The 21,003-nt window shown below is 41.9% G+C and overlaps 1 pseudogene; it reads right to left on the minus strand.

The window, feature by feature from the left end:
* Window positions 1-18,363: 18,363 nt before the first annotated feature.
* Window positions 18,364-20,524, minus strand: LOC141515633 (tyrosine-protein kinase RYK pseudogene; annotated as a pseudogene).
* Window positions 20,525-21,003: the final 479 nt, after the last annotated feature.

Consider the following 21,003-nt stretch of genomic DNA (forward strand, 5'->3'; position numbering starts at 1 on the left):
ATTGGGGGGAATGGGGGGTGGAAGGGGAGGCGACTCGAGCCAGCTGCAAGTAATCGCTTTCAGCTACCAGAGACTCAAGGGGAAGTGCAGGAAAGCAGGGCCCGGGTTCTTCTGGCTCTTGGGTGACTACCTATTTTATTTACTGGATATTCTCTCCAGGTTACGTCTCAGCTCCCTCTGTGGATTCCCGCTCGCACCACCCTAAGCCGAATTGCTTGTCCTCTTTCTGGAGCTTCTGACCGTTGGATCTAGGAGTAGTGGATCTAGGTCAGGGATTCTGGTAGGGGTAGGGCACGGAAGGCGGCACAAGTAGAAAATCATTGGTTCTAGGCCAGGGCTAGAGTCAAGAACCTACAAAGTTAAAATAAGATCCAACATCCCCCCTTTGTCTCAAGTCGAGACCTTTGACGGTTGACTGTGACCTCCGCCCCAGTAGAGGATGATCTTGTGGCTAGTTCCCAGGGATCATCTTCTTTGGGAAAGTCTCCAGCCATCGCCCCTCTTCCTTACACTTCAGCAGACCTCTCTGCGTGGGACACTGAAAAAAAGAGAACGGATTTATTTCGAAAAGAGCTTGGGGGGTGGTGTCGGAGATCATGAACCGGGATCCTATTGTTTTTTAATAAATAATCTATTTATTTGCTAGTTACATGCAACGATAGTTTTCAACAATCATTTTTTTTTGTCAGGGTTTTTGAGTTTTACATTTTTCTTCCTTCCTCCCTTCCCTCCCCTCTCCCCCTGACAGAAAGTAATCTAATATAGTCTCTACATTTAGTCGTGCTAAACAGTTTTGACCCTTATTATTTGCGTAACTTTGGACAAGTCACCTTCCCTCTCCAGGCCCCAGTTTCCTCATGCATAAATTGAGAGGATTTGGCTAGAAGACCTTCCAGCTCTAAATTCTGGGATCTTCTGGACACTACTCTCAGGGAAGAGGTGTATACATTTAGGGGTTGCCTCCCGTCTCCAAGTGGAGGGGCAGGATCTTCCTTGAGATTCTGGATGAGGGGGTTGCCTTCTGGTTCTGACCCCTAGTGACCCGCTTCATCAGGCATCATCATATACAGGAGGTGAAGGAGGAGCTGAGGGAGATCGCGTCGGACCCCCCAAACATCTCCTATTCGCCTGACTTCAGCACTATGGCGCACATGCTTGAGATCTTGAAAGTCCCATTTGTCCTGGTTGAGAACAGCCTCCCGAAGGAAGAAAGGCAGCCAGTGTCAGTCCCGGTTAGAGCTGCTGCCAGTCTCCTACTTTCTTCTCTTTGTTAAGGAAATTGCATTAGCCCCAGCCCTGCAGCCAACTCACTCAGATACCCAAGGCAAAGTCTCTGAATCTGTTCATTTTTTTCCGTAGAAGAGGAAGTGGAGTTGTACTTGCTTTTGGTGTAGGGTGGCAAAGCTCCTGAGTTTGGAGTAAGAAGATCTGAGTGAGAATCCCCCCCCCCCCCCCTCCATTTACTTTCTGTGTGAGTCTGGATAAGTCACTTCAATCAGTCCACAGGTTTTTAGTAAAAGGCACCGCGCCTTCACCGGACTCTGTAAAACGAAGGGGTGGGTTTTAAATCATCTCTAAGGTATATCTGTGCTATTCTAAAGCTCCCCAGTCTTGGGTTAGATGAAGCAGGATTTGGAGAGGGGAGTTTAGGGGAGCTAGTTATCTTTGCGTGGCCCAGAGTCTGCGGTTCTTCCTCCTCTCTCCCCCATTGCAGGAAGTAGAATTCAAGGGATTTCTAAAGAAATGTCAAGGGAAGCTTCTAGCACCGAAGTAAGATTAGGAGAAACAAAAGTCACAAAATTTCCTCGATGTCATCACTGGCCCAGGTCACAACTAGGTTGGAAGACTTGAAGAATCAATTGGTCGACCAGAAGTGGGGATCCGCAGCCATTCGAACCCAGGCCAGCTTGCAGTTTTTCCAGTCCCTCCCCACCTATCCTGGGACTGGCCCATTTGTGCCGGAGCCATCTCCTCCCCACACATTTGGGGGGGGGGGGGCGGCGGCTCGAGCAGGTTTCACTTGCCTCAAGGCTCCACTCTCACTTTCGGTTACCTGGCTCCGGCTGGGGACCTTACATTTCACTGTGTTTTTATGTTACTGTTTTTTTTTCTTTTCAAAACAAAAAACCTTATCTATCCTTCAGTTGCCAGAATGAGTGTGTTGGTCCAGTGTCCAGCTCTGCTATTCAACGGCTCTTAAGCAGGAGGCCTGGACACCCCCCCCCCCCCCATCGCCCCGTCACTCCACCCTTCACAGATGTGGAAGAGGGGATTCTAACCCCTGCCTCCAGCCAGACGGAGCTGCTCGGCGCCGGGGAGTCTCCTAGAGAGAAAGACGCATTGTGCGGAGGGCAGGCTGGCGCGGGAGAGTTTTGTTTATTCAGCCGAAAACAGATGATTCCTTATGAGTTGTGCTGGGGATAGGGGGAGAAACCTGTTGCAGGGGAGAGGTAAATGGGAAAGGGAAATTTCCTTCTCAGTGACCAGTGAGGGAGCCTAAAGTCCTGGCAGAGTTGTTAAGACATTCATGACCATATTAAAAAATTGACCTATGAATATATGCATGGCTACTAAGTCGTAGGCAAAGAACACTGCTCCTGGAATCTCGGTTCGCATTTAGGGCGCACCACTTGCTAGCTGTGGACGATCCACTTTCTTCTGTCGACCTCAGTTTCATCGTCTGAAAAACAAGACCACCGGTGACTAGATAACGCTTTTCTGTGAACAGTTCTTTCTTGCTCAGCCACAATGTACTCCTGCTTTGCGCTTGCTTAACTGTCCTAAGGTCTGTCTGGTCCTCAATGTCCTCCACATGCTCCGAAGATGGAAGACAAGGTGAAAGAACATGAGTTATGCAACCTTTGGCCTAAAGATCTTTAGCAAACATCTCCTCCCGCCCTCCATCTCTCTTCCTGTCAAGAGAAACCCAAATTCACTCACTTTTTAACCTTTCCTGAGCTCAGTGTAGACATGTGTCTGGTCTTAGGGCCGGATTACCTGTATCTCTCTCACCTCAGCCCCAAAGACAATCACATGACTGAGGCTTATCTTCTTGCTCAAGGTCTGAGGTAATTTGGTATCCCCATAGCAATCCCTGAATTAGAGGTTCACTAATACATTCCATTAGGGCTGATGAACATCGAACGATTTTTTCCTCCCTCTGCTTTGACTAAAATCCCCATCTTCTTTCATAATCTAGTGAAATGATGTTTGGTCCAGCCTAGGCCAGGTCACTAAGATTAGCAACCACCCTGTCCAGGGAGGAAAGAAAGGGATGCTGAATATATTGCTAAAGGGAAAGAAAGGGAGAGCAAGATTGCTTTGAACTCTGAGACTCACAGTCCAGTATCCCTTTCTCATTTTCCCATGCTCAGTTGCCAAATCCTAAAGCTTGTTTTCTTAATACAGGGAATTCCCAGTGAGACAGATTCCTTCTGATAATGTAGATTAGAACCCATTTTTGCAGTTGGATTCCTGGATTACTAAAAAGTTGTCCAAGGATCGTCCAGCCAGCTTGGGTCAGAGGCTCTCCTAGAACCCTGGATTCCCTACTATGTTGTCTCATTCCTGCTGTATCCTGAAAGGAAGATTGTGGTTGTTTGTTCTCCATTCTGGAAGAGAGAGGGTGATGTCTTGACTTGCAAGTGCACTGTATTTAAGTCATCAGCTTCACTTTCTCCTCTTGAGTCACCTTGAGTCCAGTGGGAAGGCATAGGTCAGGAGAACTGGAGATGGCCAAGGATGCAGTCAGAGACTTTGGTCTTTTTTTTTCTTTTTAGGTTTTTTTTTTTTGCAGGGCAAATAGGGTTAAGTGGCTTGCCCAAGGCCACACAGCTAGGTAATTATTAAGTGTCAGAGACCGGATTTGAACCCAGGTACTCCTGACTCCAAGGCCAGTGCTTTATCCACTACGCCACCTAGCTGCCCCTGACTTTGGTCTTTTTAAGGAAAGGTCTTTCCCAGGTTCTGAAAGGAAATTAAACAGTGCAAAGAAGAGTGAATTTTGATTCAGAAAATTGAGTCTGATGGACAACTGTGCCACCAGCTTTAGGAAAGCCCTAAGACAAGAGACTTTCTCTTTCTGGATCTCACTTTGCACCTCTGTGTCTAAGAGATTTGAACTAATTCCCTTCCAGTTCAGACACTTTGTATACTAAGGTCTTTTCCAACTCTGGCATTCTATCCTCTGTATTCCAGTAGTCTTTTCAACTCTGATCCCTATGATTTTAGGGTGGGTCAGTCCTTGAACTTCCCTCAAATATGACTGGAAGTTATTTGTCCCATTTACTATGGCCAAACCAGAGGGTTTGGGACTGTAGAAGAATCCTGTCTTGGTTTATCTGCCTTCAGCTTTCTATTAACCCTATCCCCAAATGGTTGGACTCTGCTTTGGTTCTGGCTAGGGTAGGACCTGGAGTAGTGGGGATAGAGGCAGATCCAGAAGGCTACCTGGCCTGGGAGTTTTTGAGTAAAGGGGGATGGCTAGGCTCATGCCATAGGAGGAAGAGCCGTAGTAACCATCTCTACACATTTAGTGGGGAAATTGTATAGCACTGATTCCATTCAGAGTGTTTACATCAGAAAGAGAGAGATGCAGTGACTTCATGTTGGGGAGGAGGGAGTTTGAGCTCAGCATCATATTTCAAGTAGGGATTGAACTAGATGATCTTTCAAGGTCTCTCTCTCTTTTTAAATTTTTGCAAGGTAAATGGAGTTAAGTGATTTGCCCAAGGTCACACAGCTAAGTATTAAGCATCTGAGGACAGATTTGAACTCAAGTCTTCTTGACTCCAGGGCCATTGCTCTATCTACTGTACCACCTAGCTGTCCCTCAAAGTCTCTTCTTGCTCTCCTATTTTAACAATTAATGAATTTCAGATTCTTGGTTCACAGTTTATCAGTACCTTCATATCAAGTCCCGTTCAGGGACTATTAATCTAAAATTCACTGAGCCTAATTCTTGTTCTAAGATAGTATGATTCCAAGTTTTTCAGATTCAAAGATTCTCAAGTTTTGATAGTATATGAGAACATCCTCAGGGATCAGGGAAAAGAGAGACTGGTGGGAGATCTCATCTTTCCTGTGCCCTTTCAGTTCGTTCTGCCCCTTTTCTCTCTCTATAAGCAGTTGCTCCTCTCTGATGGTCAGGAGCAGGATTGAGGCTGTCACTGTGCCCTGCTTTGGCATGACTCTCTCCAACCTCACCTCCTTCAGATCCTCCCTACCCTTGTACCCCATGGTCAGGGTTGAGCACCTGCAAAAAAAGGTTAGAGAAACAGAAAACACAATAGCTATCAGCGAAACTGTCAAAGGACAATTGGGTCAGCAAAGGGGAGGAGAAGGAAGAAGAAATAGGAGACTAGAAACCAGGCCATGCATAGATTAGATGCAAGTACTAAGGATATTTCACTTGGAGAGTACTTGCGGGGTGAAGCATGGGACAGACATGGCCACTCTCTTCAAGTACTTGTAGAGTTATTCTGGGAAAGTGGGAATTGACCTGTTTCGTGCCAGAGGGGAGAAGTAATGGATCAAAAATCTCAACATCTGATTGTTCTTTGGGTTGCTACCATCTTGATAATACAGATTTTAAGTCTCTTGGCACCTGGGCAGCCGAACTAACTAACTGAGCACAAAGGCAAGGCCATAGAGCATGACTTTCTGCCTCCAGGGCAATCCCTTCTTCTTGACTAGACCCCTTTTGCAAATGGGACAGCATCTGATAGCTACATCCCTCTGAGGCAGGGATTCTTGTCTTAAGATCTGTGATTTTTAAAAATTTGGTTGTAAACTTGATAACTATATTTTAATTTATTATTATATTAATGTTATTAATATGTTTATCATTATACTATCTTATACAATATTGTTATTATATTTATTTAACTTCAATTTACAATTTATGCTTCTAGATATTTGATTTCTTTTTTATCCTTTGTCTTTTATTCTGTGCATTTAAAAATATTCTTCTGAGCAGATATACTTAGATTTCACAAAAAAAAAGTTCAGGACTACAACTTAGAGATATCAGAGGGAAAATGTGGCCCTCCTAGAGTGGCTTATATTTTAGTGTAAGAATTTTAGAGAATTTGGAGGCAAGTTAGTTGGCCAATGGGTAGGCATTTGGAGGAAGACCATCATATATGCTTTATAAAGTTTCCACTCTTCCTGAATCCAAAGAGCATCACAACTCATCCTATAGCTAATATAGTACATATAACATGAGGTAATCTGAGGACTGCTGAGGGGTCATCATTAGTTCAATGAGCAGAATGGAATGGAGTTAATATAAGAAAAGAAAACTTCTTGGAAGTAGTAAGTTTTGAGCAGAATAAAGGTTTTAAGAAGGGATGGTGATGTAGGGGAGGGAATCATCTGATTAACTAGGCTAAAGCAGAGAGTAGGAAGATAAAGTCATTAGAAGTGGGGTTGAAAACCTGGGGAAAATCCCAATTTTAGGGTGACACAAGTTTTCTCCAATCATCACCTTTGCCTTTGATAGTACTTCAAACACATTCCCTTCCCAGAGTCTCAACTCTCCCTTCCTGACTCCAGGGTATTTTCTAGTTGGACAGACTGCACTGAGAAGTGTATATTTATAATAAGGGAGGCAATGCTGTCTAGAGTGCTGGGGGGTCAGAGTTGTCTCTCTTTTCTCTCTCAGATCCTTTATTTGCACCTAAAGTTCCAATAGATGTTTCCCGATATTTGATCTATTGTACTTCTCTCTTTAATTTTTCCAGGAACTTTTTTTGGGGCTTATATACTGCATGCATTTTTGTATTGAGGCTTTGCTTGTAGGTGTTTTAATGACTTTGTGCCTTGATATTCCCTACCTCTTGATAACTTTTTGTGGTTGGATTCTTATTATTTCTTTGTTCATTTTCCAGCTTATTGCTTCACTTTTAACTTTATGTTAGTTGGACTTTGTTCCTGGGGTAAGGATGTAGGTTGGGGTTATAGAAATGTTGGTTGTTGTTATTCTGCCAATGGAAACTGTTTTCCTTGACCTTGTGGTTAGAGATAGGGGATTAATAGGGGCTTGCTGGTAAATATTTAACTAGTTTTTTTTTAAAGTATCCATGTCACACTTTTAAATTTAATCTGCATATCAGTCTACATATTCTCTATTAGTCTTAAGTCCAGACAATGAATTAACCAATAAATCATGCTCAGATTTGTGACTTTTGTTGATTTTTAAGGTGTAAATGTTTACATTGAAAATTTTACAGTCAGATCTCGTTCTAGTACTACTTTGAGTGGTGTAATAATAATCACATTTCTATAGAAGTATGAAGGTTACAAAGTGTTTCTCTCACAAGATTTTTTTTATTGTTTTTTGAATTTTACAATTTCCCCCCAATCTCCCTTCCCTCCTCCCACCCCCACAGAAGGCAGTCTGATAGTCTTTACATTTTTCCATGCTATACATTGATCAAAATTGAATGTGTTGAGAGAGAAATCATATCCTTAAGGGAAAAAAAATCTAAGAGAAAAATTACATAATAAAACTCCTTTTTTTTTTTAAATTAAAGGTAATAGTCTTTGTTTTTTTTAAACTCCATAATTCTTTCTTTGAATACAGATAGTATTCTCCATTGCAGATAGCCTAAAATTGTCCCTGATTGTTGCACTGATGAAATGAGCAAGTCCATTAAGATAGATCATCAATCCCATGTTGCTATTATGGTGTACAATGTTCTTCACACTCTGTTCATCTTGCTCAGCATCAGTTCATGCAAAGCTTTCCAGGCTTCTCCCAATTCCCATCCCTCCTGGTTTCTAATAGAACAATTGTTCCATAACATACATATACCACAATTTGTTCAGTCATTCCCCATCACAATAAGATTTTGTGTTAGCAGATATAAGTGCTACTATTTCTATTTTATAGATTCAGAAACTGAGATTCAAAGAGCTTGACTCCCACAACAGAGTATGAGAGTTAAAGTCTTCTTTAAGTCAAGACCTCTTTCCAGTACAGTGAGGGGGAGTTTGTCTTTGCCTTCTGTTTCCCAGGTAAAGGATCTGTCAGGGGCCTCCCAGAGACTTCCTCTTTATTCTCTTCTTACCTTCTCTAGGCAAATCTTGTGGACTACAGGGCCTCTCTCATGGTGTTATGCAACCCTTGTTGCCCCAGGCAGGAGATGAGAGGGTCCCGCCCCTAGACTGCCCCATACTGAGAGGCAGGGTAAATTTCAGCACCCTGCCACTGCCCCTCCATAGGCTTCTCTTTCCAGCAAGTACCATGTACCAAAATGGTCTTTTTTCCATCATTTTGTTACTCTTTGTGCCTTGGACTGGGGCAATTAAGCCTGTTCTTGAAGAGGGTGAGTACTTCAATAATGTCCTTCTTTTGAAGTTGTCAGGATAGCTCATAACTTCAGGGAGGAAGCAATGTCCCCAGAGATCTGACAAACCAGGGACATTCCCAGGGGAAAAGGATTGAAAAATGGGTCTGACTTCAATCTAACAGAGGGTGGAATTCATCCATTCACATACCTCTTCTCTTCTTTTCCTCAGATAACTTCCCCTAAACTTAAACAAAACCTTCTCCCCCCTTCTCGAGCCCCCAAATCTGAGATCCTTGATTTTCATGGTATAGGGAGAGAAGAGTACTGGGCTAGGAATCAAAGATCTAAGCTCTGGTCTCAGATTATTCATTACCAATTAAGTGTGTGAGTTTTGACAAAATAAACCCCCTAGTCAGCTTCCTCAGTTGTAAAATGGTGGTATTTGATTTGAAAAAGTGTTTCTAAGATTCCTTCTATTCCCAACTTTTGATGTTCTAACCATTTAACCATTCTGACTTAATTTCTTTGACTCTAAAATAGGCATAATTCTGCTTTATTACCTTCCTTATGGAGTTGTTGCAAAAAAGAGTTTTTTAACTATCAGGAAATAACTAAATGTAAATTATACTTAGCCCTATTCTTATCCCTCACTAGGTGTGAGATTATTTGAGCCTCCTCTGTGAAGAAAGTTGTATTCTCAACCTCATCTCTCTGGGTAGGGTAAAAAGCATGAAATCCCAGGACATTAAAACAAAATATTAGCATGTGGAATGTCAAAGCAAGAAGGGAAGTTGAAGTAATGTAATCCCACCTCCTCCTTTTTCAGATGAGGAAGCTGAGAACTAAGGAGAAGAGGGAAGTCATATTAACCAGAAGGTGGAAGGATTGAGGGACTGAATAACAATTTCCATTTTTCTAGGTCATTAAGTTTGCAAAGCACTTTCCCCATAACTGCCTTGTGTGATAGATAGGGAGTGAATTATTATCTGCCCATGCAAGAATCTCAACCAGAACCATAGGGAAAGATGGTGTGATGGGTGATGTCTGTACTCTTTTATATTTTATTTAATTTTCCCTGGTTACAAGCAAAACAAGCTTCAACATTCAGTTTTAAAGCTTTCCCTTCCCCCACCCCAGTCCTCTCATTGAGAAAGCAAAGTATTTGATATAGGTTAAAAATGTGTAGTCATGAAAAACATTACCACAATAGTCATGTTGTTAGAGTAAACATAACCCCTCTCTCCAAAAAGAGACCTCAATTGCATTCTTTATCACAAGTCCTTCAGAGTTCCCTTGGGTCACAGAGTTGCTGAGAAAAGGTAAGTCTTTCACAGCTGATTATCCTACAAGATTGCTGTTACTTTATACATAATACATTTCCCATTGCATCTGCTTATGTTAGTTTTTTACCGAGAGTATCCTATTCATCCTTTATAATAACAGAATAGTTGTATGTGCTCTGTTAGTTTCTTAGACTGGTCACTGGGACAGGAAGGAAAGCCTTCAAGGACTGTTCATACACTCTTATCCCCCTCTTAGGGTCTACAAAACCAGGGACCTGTCCAGAAGATAATGCCTTCTGCAGAAAACATTATGAGCCTAAGTGCAAGAAAGATGAGGAGTGTAGTGGCAAACAGAAATGCTGTTTCTATTACTGTCACTTTAATTGTAAGCATACTGTAGAAGACAGGTTGTCAGGTAAGTATAGAGTACTTTCAGTGCCATTTGTGCCCTTTCCTTCATATCTTAGCTCTGTCTGTGAGTCACCACTTCCTGGAGAACAGTGGAGATATGATTCCTTTGGAATTCCTTTGGTTCTGTTAAATTTTGTGGGAAGAATGGGATTGATTCCAGTTCAATTCCTCCCCACTGGTATTATGTTAGGCAAATTGTTTTGTCTTTTTAGGCCTCAGTTTCCTCATCTAAAAATGAGGACTCACCCTAGCTCAGTTCTCATTTCTGTGCCTGTTTTCTCATCTTTAGTATAGAAAGACTGCCATTTTAGACTTTTTTGTGAAAATCAAACCTGAAATGTGATGGAATTTAGTTATTTGAAATTCAATCCTGCCAGTAAGGGTGGGAAAATATAGAGTTCTTCCTCTGACCTCAAGTTATTCATATTTCTCCTAACTAGAAGTGAAAACAGGGATCTGCCCCAAAATTCAGAGCCAATGTGGGAAGGAGACTCCATCAGATGAATGTACCTGTGATGGAGAATGTCGAGGGTTATACAAGTGCTGTCCAGGAGTCTGTGGAAAGAAGTGCCTCAGACCTCTCTTAGGTAAAGAATGCAGGTCATTCTGACTCTGGGGCAGCTCAGGGCTCTATGGATTCACAGTTCTGGGAAATTCATATATAGGAAAGTCAAAGCTTGGACTATACTAACCTTTGATGTCTTTCCAGCTCTGAAATCCTACAATTCTATGATTGTAAGACTGTCTACAACCATATCGTATAGTGGAAAGAGTTCTGAGTGTGTGGTCCAAGAACTTTTTACTTGTGTGACCTTGGGCAAGTCACTTAACCTTTATGGGTCTCAGATTCATTGACTAGAAACTATAAAGTTTCTGAGAATCCATTTGGCTTTAAATTCTGTGATCTTTTATCACAGTCAAGTTGAGCGTAGGATCATAGAAATTTAGATGGGGTATCTAAGATGGTCATTAATTCAATCCTTTCATTTTACAGATGAAGAAACAGAGAGTGAGAGTGCTTAAGTGACTTGCCAGATCACATTAGTGTCTGAGGCAAGATTTGAACTCAGGTTTGTTAGGGGTGGGAGGGTTATTGGTGGTGATTATGAACTGATTACATGTAAAAAAGAAGTTCAAGGGAGGACTCTTTTAGTCTGGGGACAAAAACTTTAGAGGCACGGGAAGAAAATGTGCAGTCAGAGATGGCAGCCATGTGACGCATCAGCCTGGGTTCTGGGTCACTGGTACCTGAGCTATCCAGAAAGAAAGAGATCCCATCTCATATTGGTGTCTATGGCAAAGCCCTGGACATTCCCACTTAGTTACTACTCTCTATAGGAACTTCAGGTCTTTGTTAACATCAGCTGAACTAGAGTGGCCTCCTTAAATCCAGAAGATGAACATTTACCAAGCAAGGATATCCTGGTGGATAAAGAAGAATATCATATAATTTGTAGATTTTCTTTTTCTTTTTTTAGGTTTTTTGCAAGGCAAATGGGGTTAAGTAGCTTGCCCAAGGCCACACAGCTAGGTAATTATTAAGTGTCTGAGACCGGATTTGAACCCATGTACTCCTGACTCCAGGGCCGGTGCTTTATCCACTATGCCACCTAGCCGTCCCCAATATCATATAATTTGAATAGGGATAACATACCAGTGAAAGCCTCAGAGAGTTGTCCGGGGTGAGTGGGAAGGTATGGACTGTGGCAGTGAAAGAGTCATAGTCTAGACTTGGAGGGATTTGAGTTCTAGTTACAGATCTTTCATTAATGTGTTTGGACAAGACTTTTATATTTGGTTCAGCTTTCTCCTCTATAAAATGAACAAATGATAAACTTTCTCCTCAGCTCTAAAATTATATTAAGTCAACCTTTTGAGGGTGGTGTGGAGGAAGGTAGTGCAAGGGGCAAACCTTCTCTGGCTGGTCTTGGTGATGACTGGAGAATCATTTGTATGCAATAAAAACTGGGGAGGAGGTCTTTCCTATCACTAGAATAATCATCATTATAGCTCATATTTCTATAATAAATTTAAGAACTTAAAAAGCATGTTTCTCACAATGGTCCTATAAGATGGGTAGCACAAGGATTATTATAATCATTTTGCAGATGTGAAATTGAGGTCTCCAAATATTTGACCCGTAAATCTTGAAACTGGCATCAGAACCCAGTTTTGCAAACTCCAAAGTCAAACTCCTCCCATACAACTGAGGTACTAAACCAGAGGGAGGCATTATACTCCCATACAAAAGAAGGAGTCACAGTAAGAAGCAGAACTATAGTCTCTTCTCTACCAGCCAGGCTAGTGAAGAAACCAGCCCTGAATTGTCTTTGGTGCCAGTTATATGGGGACTAGACTAACTCCATCAAAGCAAGACACCTGTAAATTCTGTTCAACTTCCTTTAATCCAGGAGACTTTTATCTGTGTAATCCATGTTCTAAGTTCCCTTTCAGCTTGACTATAAATCCTAGGATGCCAGAATCTTGTCTCTCACCTGAACTGTCCTGGATCTATGTTGTCTACAGAGAAGCTGGGGACCTGTCCAGAGATAATATATAACTGTACAATATCACATCCCCCTGACAGATGTGGGAGGGACAGAGATTGTCTCGGGACTCTCAAGTGTTGCCCAGGCATTTGCGGCAAGATATGCATGGATGCTCTGAACCCTGACATACCAAAATTTGACAAAAAAACAGGTACTAGATCCCTCTAATGCTTGCCCACTTCAGGGGGGAGTTTCCATTTTCATTTTTCACAGACTGAAGAATAGTTAAAGCTGTAAGGTTATCTAGAACAATACCATCATACTAAAAAGAAGGAAGCTGAAACTCAGAGGGAATGGGAGCTAATGGGGACAGAACTGGGAAGTGAAGCCAGGCCTGACTCCTAATCCAGAGCTCCTTCCATTAGTCTATGGTGTCTTTATGTTCCTGGCACTTTTCCTTCTGCTCCTTGAAAATTTAGTTGCAGAATGAGCCATCTCTCTCTTTTTTCACCCATTAGCAGAGAAAATTATCAAGCTCAGAGAGGCCAGATTAAAATGGATGAAATCATATATGGAAGGATGAGGATTTCCCAGGAGGCATCAAGGTAAGTTTGCTTGTGACATTTTTCATATGGGTTGGTAGCAATAAAGTGATGGACCTTGAAAATTGTCAAGGTTTGTCCTGCTTGATGACCCAGGGGTCAGGGATACCAGTGAATTTATCTGAGTCAGAGGAAGACCAGATAGATCCCTGGTGGAAGGAGAATTGCTTCAAGAATCAGGATTTAATTGGTGATTTTAGTGTCTAGTTCATATAGTCATTAACTGGTTCTGTGACCTGAGGCAAACACCTTTTTCTCTTTGGGTCTCATATTCCTCATCTGTAAAATAAAAGAGCTGGGTTAGAAGACCTCTGAAGTTCAATCCAGTTCTAAAATCTAAGATAAACCTTGATCTCTGGAGAGATTGCATGAGGAAGGGTCTTTCCCTATTTTTCCTTGGACGGAGAGGCAGGAATAAGGCAGAAGAAGAAGTGGTCCATTTACCCAAGAAAATGGGCACTTTTCCCTGGGGAGGCTGTGGAATCAATCTTCTCCAATTGCATTTCTGCAGGTGAGGAAAAGAATGATTAATGAAGACCTTGCAATTGCCAGGAAGCTAAAAGGGATCTGCTTTGAAAAATTGCCACATTGATGACACTCTCTCCCTTTATATCTTCAATAAATAATTCCTTTCCTATTTTTCCTGTATGATTGGTGGATGGTAATAAACACTTGTGACTGATAGGTGAGCATATCAGATATCTTTTGTCTGATTGGTTTATGTATTGGGTATCTGAGTCTTACAAGTTGAAGTCACCAGATAACACTGATTGATTATGAACCATTTTAGCCCCATGCATCCTGAGGCCCTTACTGGAAGAAATGTAATTTATAATGAAGTTGAGATGATGAAAGGAGTCCATCTCTCTGGATTTCCTCTTCTTTCTGCAGCTGCAAAGGGTTGGAATCAGGGGGTGGTCCTTTTACCTTGGGCATTTTTGAAAAGTAGTAGAGTTTGGTATCAGATAAAACTTCTTTATATTGAATCATTAACTATTTTTTTGAATTATAAAGATTTTATTTATTTTGAGTTTTACAATTTTTCCCTTAATCTTACTTCCCTCCCCCACCCCCCACAGAAGGCAATTTGCCAGTCTTCCATGGCATCCAAATTAAATGTGATGAGAGAGAAATCATATCCTTAAGGAAGAAATATAAAGTATAAGACATAGCAAGATCAGACAATAAGATATCAGTATTTTTTTCTAAATTAAAGGTCCTTGGTCTTTGTTCAAACTCCACAGTTCTTTCCCTGGATACAGATGGTATTCTCCATTGCAGACAGCCCCAAATTATCCCTGATTGTTGCATTGATGGAATGAGCGAGTCCATCAAGGTTAATCATCACCCTCATGTTGCTGTTAGGGTGCACAATGTTTTTATGGTTCTGTTCATTTCACTCAGAATCAATTCATGCAAATCCCTCCAGGCTTCCCTGAATTCCCATCCCTCCTGGTTTCTAATAGAATGGTAATGTTCCAAGACATACATATACCACAGTTTGCTAAGCCATTCCCCAGAATCATTAACTATTATTTTGATGAAGTCAAAATAAAAACAATTAATATGAAGATATTTATTCCAAACATTTGAGTTTAAACTTTTTTTTTTCTTTTTTTAATTTATTTTTTATTCTCATTTTGTACAAATGTTTTTTTACATTAATAAAATATTCTTGTTTACAAGTAAACAAAATACCCCTCCTCCCCCATGAATATAGATGGACTTGTTTGGGTGAAAAAAGTAAAGGGGAGAGAAAAAAAATTAAAATAAAAAAATAATAATAGTAATAATTGTAGGTATGGCCAGGTGGCGCAATGGATGAAGCAACAGCCCTGGAGCCACAAGCACCCGAGTCCACATCCAGCCTCATAACCCCAAGAATCACCCAGCCGTGTGACATGCAAGCCATCCGATCCCCACTGCTCTGCAAAAACCAAAAAAAAGAAAGAAAAAAAAGACCCAAAATAAAATAGTAATAATAGTAGGGGTGCCTGGGTGGCAGACAGAGCATTGGCCCTTGAGCCAGGAGCACCTGGGTCCGAATCCGGCCCCAGACACCCAAAGATCACCCTGCTATGTGGCCCCAGGCAGGCCATCCAGCCCCACTTGCCCTGCACCCTCCCCCAAATAATAATGACAAAAAATGTGCTTGAGTCTTTGTTCCAACACCAACAACTCTGTCATGGGTGGATCTCATTCTTTATGATAAGTCCATCACAAAAGTTATTTCCATATTTTTCCAACGTTGCCATTGCTGATCGCAACTCCCTCCTTTCTTATTTCTCCACTACTGTGTACTCTGTTTTCTCTCTCCTTTCACTATGACTCTGCTGTAGGGTAGCTGAGTGGCGCAGCAGACAGATCCCTGGTCCTGGGGCCAAGAAGCCCTGAGCCCCCATACCACCCCTTAGGCCCAGAATCCACCTGGCCCTGTGGTCCTGGGCAGGCCTTCCATTCCCAGCCCCTTGCAAGAAGTAAGAAAGAAAATGTGTTATATCTGGCCACTCTCCCCCCATGGTCCATCCTCTCCTCCTTTATTCACATCCCCACCTCCTTTATTCACATCCCCACCTCCTTCTTACTCCAGATGTCTATACCCCATTGAGTATATTTGCTGTTTCCTCTCCTAGCTATCTCTGACGAGAGCAAAGTTTCCCTCATTCCCCCTTGCCTCCCCCCTTCCATATCATTGCAATAAAAAAAATCTTATGTGAAATATCTTGGACTATTCCCCCTCTCCTTTTTCTTTTTCCCATTCCATTTCCCTTTTTTTCTATTGACTCCATTTTTACACCATATTTTATCTTCGAATTCAGCTTTCTCCTGTGCTTCAACTATAAAAGGTCTCTCTACCTGCTCTATTAACTGAGAAGGTTCATATGAGTATCATCAGTGTCATTTTTCTATGCAGGAATATATGCAGTTCATCCTCATTAAGTCCCTCATATTTCCCCCCCTCTCCTCCAATCTCCATGCTTCACTTGAGTCCTGTATCTGAAGATCAAACCTTCTGTTCAGCTCTGGCCATTCCAAAAGGAACATTTGAAATTCCCCTGGTTCATTGAAAGTCCATCTTTTTCCCTGGAAGAGGACATTCAGCCTTTCTGGGTAGTTCATTCTTGGCTGCATTCTAAGCTCTTTTGCCTTCCGGTATATTGTATTCCAAGCCCTAGGAGCTTCCAATGTAGCTGCTGCTAAGTCCTGTGTGATCCTGACTGGAACTCCACAATATTTGAACTGTGTCCTTCTGGCTGCTTGTAATATTTTCTCTTTGACTTGGGAGTTCTGGAACTTGGCTATAATATTCCTAGGGGTTGGTTTTTTGGGATCTCTTTCTCTGGGGGAGCAGTGGATTCTCTCCATTTCTATTTTGCCCTCTGCTTCTAGAATATCAGGGCAATTTTCCTGTAGTAATTCTTTGAAAATGATGTCAAGGCTCTTTTCCTGATCATGACTTTCAGGTATTCCAATAATTTTTAAATTATCTTTCCTAAGTCTGTTTTCCATATCAGTTGTTTTTTCAGTGAGATATTTCACATTTTCTTCTAATTTTTCATTTTTTTAGTTTTGAAGTATTGATTCCTGATTTCTGTTAAATTCATCAATCTCCCTGAATTCCATTCTTTGTCTTAAGGATTTGTTCTCCTCAGAGAGTTTTCTTATCTCTTTTTCCATCTGGCCAATTTTGCTTTTTAAAGCATTCTTCTCCTCAATAACTTTTTGAACTGTCTTATCCATTTGACCTAAGCTGGTTTTTAGCATGCTATTTTCTTCAGCCTTTTTTTGGATTTCCTTGACTAAGCTGCTGACTTCATTTTCATGTTTTTCCTGCATCTCTCTCCTTTCTTTTCCCAGTTTTTCTTCCAACTCCCTCAATTGATTTTCAAAGTCTTTTTTGAGCTCTGTCATAGCCTGAGCCCAATTTCTGTTTTTCTTGGAGTCTTTAGGTGCAGGAGCTTGTGCTTCCTCATCTTCAGACTGAGTATTTTGGTCCTTCTTGGGCTCATTTGCAAAATATTTCTCAATAGTCTTCTTTTTGTTTCTCTGCTTGCTCATTTTCCCAGCCTGGGCCTGGTTTGGGGTGTTTCTTGAACTTTTGGGACACTCCCACAAAGGTCTCAGTGTGTGAGGCTCTGTCCTCCCTCCTGGTCTGTGAATGACCATAAGCACCTCCCTCTGCCACGGGGCTGAGGTGGAGGGGGGCCTGCTGTTCTATGGGGGGGCCTAGACTGGGATCAGGATCTGAATGTGTTCAGAGCCCCAGAGTCCTGTTCCAGAGGCAGAGGACAGAGCTCTGCAGTCTCTCTTCACTCCCCTCCCTCAGCTCAATGGACTCATGCCCTGGGGGCTCCTGCTTACAGGCTCCGCCTGCTTCTGTTTCCTGGATCAGGGCTGGGGAAAGACCATGCTACTCTCTGTGCGCCCTGAGTGCTGGGCTCCACGTGCTCGCTCTGGCAGAGGTCCCCCTCTGTTCCCCCCCACTTTGTGCCGGTGCTCCTCAGGGTGCAGTGCAGGAGACTTCCCCGCTCCTGTGAGCTGAGACTCCCAGCGCCCTGGGGCTGCCTCCGGGAGGCTGAGGTTCTTTGGCTCTGGCCGGCCACCCCTCTGGTGGGCCGCCTCTCCAATCCCGGGAAGCAGAGCCTTTCTGCTCTTTTCCAGGTTACCTTGAGTAGGAGAACTGCCTCACTGGGACCCTTTGTGGGTTCTGTCTCTCGAAAGTTTAGTTAGAGTCCTTAGCTGATGAATTTTATCTGAGAGCTCCTAAAACTGGATCCCTTCTTGTTGCCATCTTGGCTCCGCCCCCCCCCCCCCCCCCAGTTTAAACTTTTTAAAGGACATGAGTTTTTAGGTTTTTTTTCCTTTTTAAGAAATGCTCATCCACCCATTCATCCTACACCTCAAGTCAATTGTAGTTCTATTTTTTATAAAAAAAAAATTTGGGAAAAATTATCTCAGTTCAGTTTAGTTCATCTAATACTCAGCATTGTCAAGATGTCTGTTTGAAAAAAAACTTTTGGGGCAGCTAGGTGGCATGGTGGATAGAGCACTGGCCCTGGAGTCAGGAGTACCTGAGTTCAAATCTGGCCTCAGACACTTAATAATTACCTAGTTGTGTGGCCTTGGGCAAGCCACTTAACCCCATTGCCTTGCAAAAACCTAAAACAAACAAACAAACCCCTTCAGGTTACTAAAGCATTCTAAGTCAAAGTGTTATAGAAATATCTTCTTCCATTGGTGTTGCATATATAATTGCTTCATTGTGAAATTTGTGCCAGGAGATTCACACATAGGCTTCAAGAGCTGCATGAAATTCAGGGAGACACTGCACCAGTTGGTGGAATTGGGGTTTTTTGCTCAGACCTTTACAGACCATCACAGTAAACTATACATCAGGGGCAATTGATTGATTGAGTTATTGACTTTAGCTATCTTTTAGATAAGTAACCATCTTAAAAGGGTTAATATCCACATAGGGGGTCTGGTCCAGATTCTTTAGTTTCCATAGCATTACTCCAAACTCTCACACCTCACTAGGACTGGAGAACTAATTATTTAATAACTAGTCTGTCAAGAACCTTGGTGCAGTAGATAGAGCATAGATCTTGGAGTCTGGAGGATGGGAGTTCGAATCCAGATTCAGACACTTGACACTAACTAGCTGTGTGACCTTGGGCATGTCACTTAACTCTGATTGTCTCACATCCAGGGCCATCTCCAGTTGCTCTGATTCATATCTGGTAGAGAAGATGAGGCTGGTGACTTAGCAGTGCATCCCCCTCACTCAAATCCAATTCATGTACTTGTCATGGAATCACCTTCCTGATGTCTTAGTCTTCTTTGAAAATGAAGGATAGGGGGTGGCTAGGTGGCGCAGTGGATAAAGCACCAGCCCTGGAGTCAGGAGTACCTGGGTTCAAATCAGGTCTCAGACACTTAATAATTACCTTGCTGTGTGGCCTTGGGCAAGCCACTTAACCCTGTTTGCCTTGCAAAAAAAAAAACCAACCTAAAAAAAACCCCCAAAACCAAAATGAAGGACAAACATTATCGAACTGATCTATTTTCATTATCCCCTAGCCAGTGATAATCAATGGGGATAGAGCATTGTCATCATTAATGACATAGTTTCTAGCAGGAAGATCTTTGTGAATGACTTCCCAAATGACTCATTCCTCAGGCAATCTCAATGGTCATATGTACTAGGTCTTGCTGGGCTATTACTTGAGGATTTTTGGCTTTTACTTATTTGCATGGTCCTAAAAACAATTTAAGGTTTCCCCAATTCATCTATGGTAATAACATCAGAGGTTTTTCCTCATTCTCTACAAACATGAGTGATGGGAACACCACAGATTTCTGTGGTGAAGACCTTGGAGTTTATAGCTTTCAGTAATCATCACTGTCAGTGGAACTTCAGAAACTTGGTATTTAAGAGTATTCACAAATGTTTGTTTTTCTTAGAAACTTTATTATATAAAAAAATTCCATGGAAAATACACTCAAAGTTTCCTTTTTGGAGAAGATCTTTTAGTATTATTCTCTTCCTAGAAATCGCTATATTTTTGATCTTTGCTTTGGCTTTCATAAAATTGGCACTTTTGGGATCCTCCTCTCTCTAAAATGTAGGATAACCTGAGGAACTGGTAATAGGTGTAATGTTGCTGAGTATAGGTTTTAGGTATTGAGTTGTCTGTGGAGATGGCTGGGTTAAATAAACCTTGTTGGGTCATTCAGCTCAATTCTTTTCATATTATTCCAGGTGCAAAACAGCTAATATTATTGCTACTAGAAATGTTACTGCATAGTAACTCCTACACTAATATAAAATACAGGATTAAAAGTGGTAGGACCTGCATTTATAGGAGCATAAGTAGTTCTGTTGCCAATTTGTCAGAAGTTGAAGTTTTGACTTCTTCAAGCTTTTTGTAATGCATTTCCTTTTTTCTTTGTTTAATTTTATTTATTTAAGGCAATGGGGATCAGAGTGACTTGCCCAAGGTCATACAGCTAAGGCAATTATTAAGTGTCTGAGCTAGATTTGAATTCAGGTCCTCCTGACTCCAGGGCCAGTGCTCTATGCACTGCACCACCTAGCAGTCCCCTTGTATTGCATTTTCATTCTTTTGAAATTTAAGACTGAATTTTTTTGAAGATTATTAATAGATGGAGTTGCATTAGTATCATTATCTCAGAAGCTTCTTTTCCAGTGCAGGAAAGTTCAACTGAAAATACTGAAAAAAGTCTTTGGGGGATTACCTTTAAATTGAAATGTTGTCCATAGCCACAGGACTGTCTATTTGAAATGTCAATTTATATTCCATTTTGGATTAAGCATACCTTGTGAAGTGAGGGTAATTGGTGTCACTGGGATTAGAGAAGAGTAAGTAGTGATTAGGAAGAAAATTTCTTACATAATAAAGTTTTGTATAAATACTGAGCATTTGTGTAGCTCCTCCTTATTCGAGTAGAAGTTCTTTCTGGGTCCCAAGGTTGGGGGCAGCGGGAGCTGGAATTGCTCAACTTGGAGAGTGGTTGTGGGGACTCTGGTTTAGGCAGCTGCAGCAAGGTTGTGACAGCTCCCATAAAAGCCCAGGCTTGCTAGCCTCAGCCTGGCCATTGCAGCTCAGTTTACTTGATTCAGTTTACTTGAACCCAGGGTCATTAAGGAGGAGGAGGAGGAGAAAGAGATGGAAGGTGGGGGGAGGAAGAAGTGAATGTTTCCTCCTCTTTCTCTTCAGCCCCTACCCTGACCCTAGCCCTTCACATGCCAGAACTGGTGGTAGATGCCCAACTATCTTCCCCATGACAAAACCTTCCCTTTGAAATTATTTATTATAACCTTCATCCTAAAGCTTAAAACTATAGACTGCCAGCTGAAGGAAACCTTATCTAGAAGTGTTCAGGAGAACCTCTGATCAGT

This window comes from Macrotis lagotis, chromosome 1 (genome assembly GCF_037893015.1).
Source record: "Macrotis lagotis isolate mMagLag1 chromosome 1, bilby.v1.9.chrom.fasta, whole genome shotgun sequence".
Lineage (NCBI taxonomy): Eukaryota > Metazoa > Chordata > Mammalia > Peramelemorphia > Peramelidae > Macrotis > Macrotis lagotis.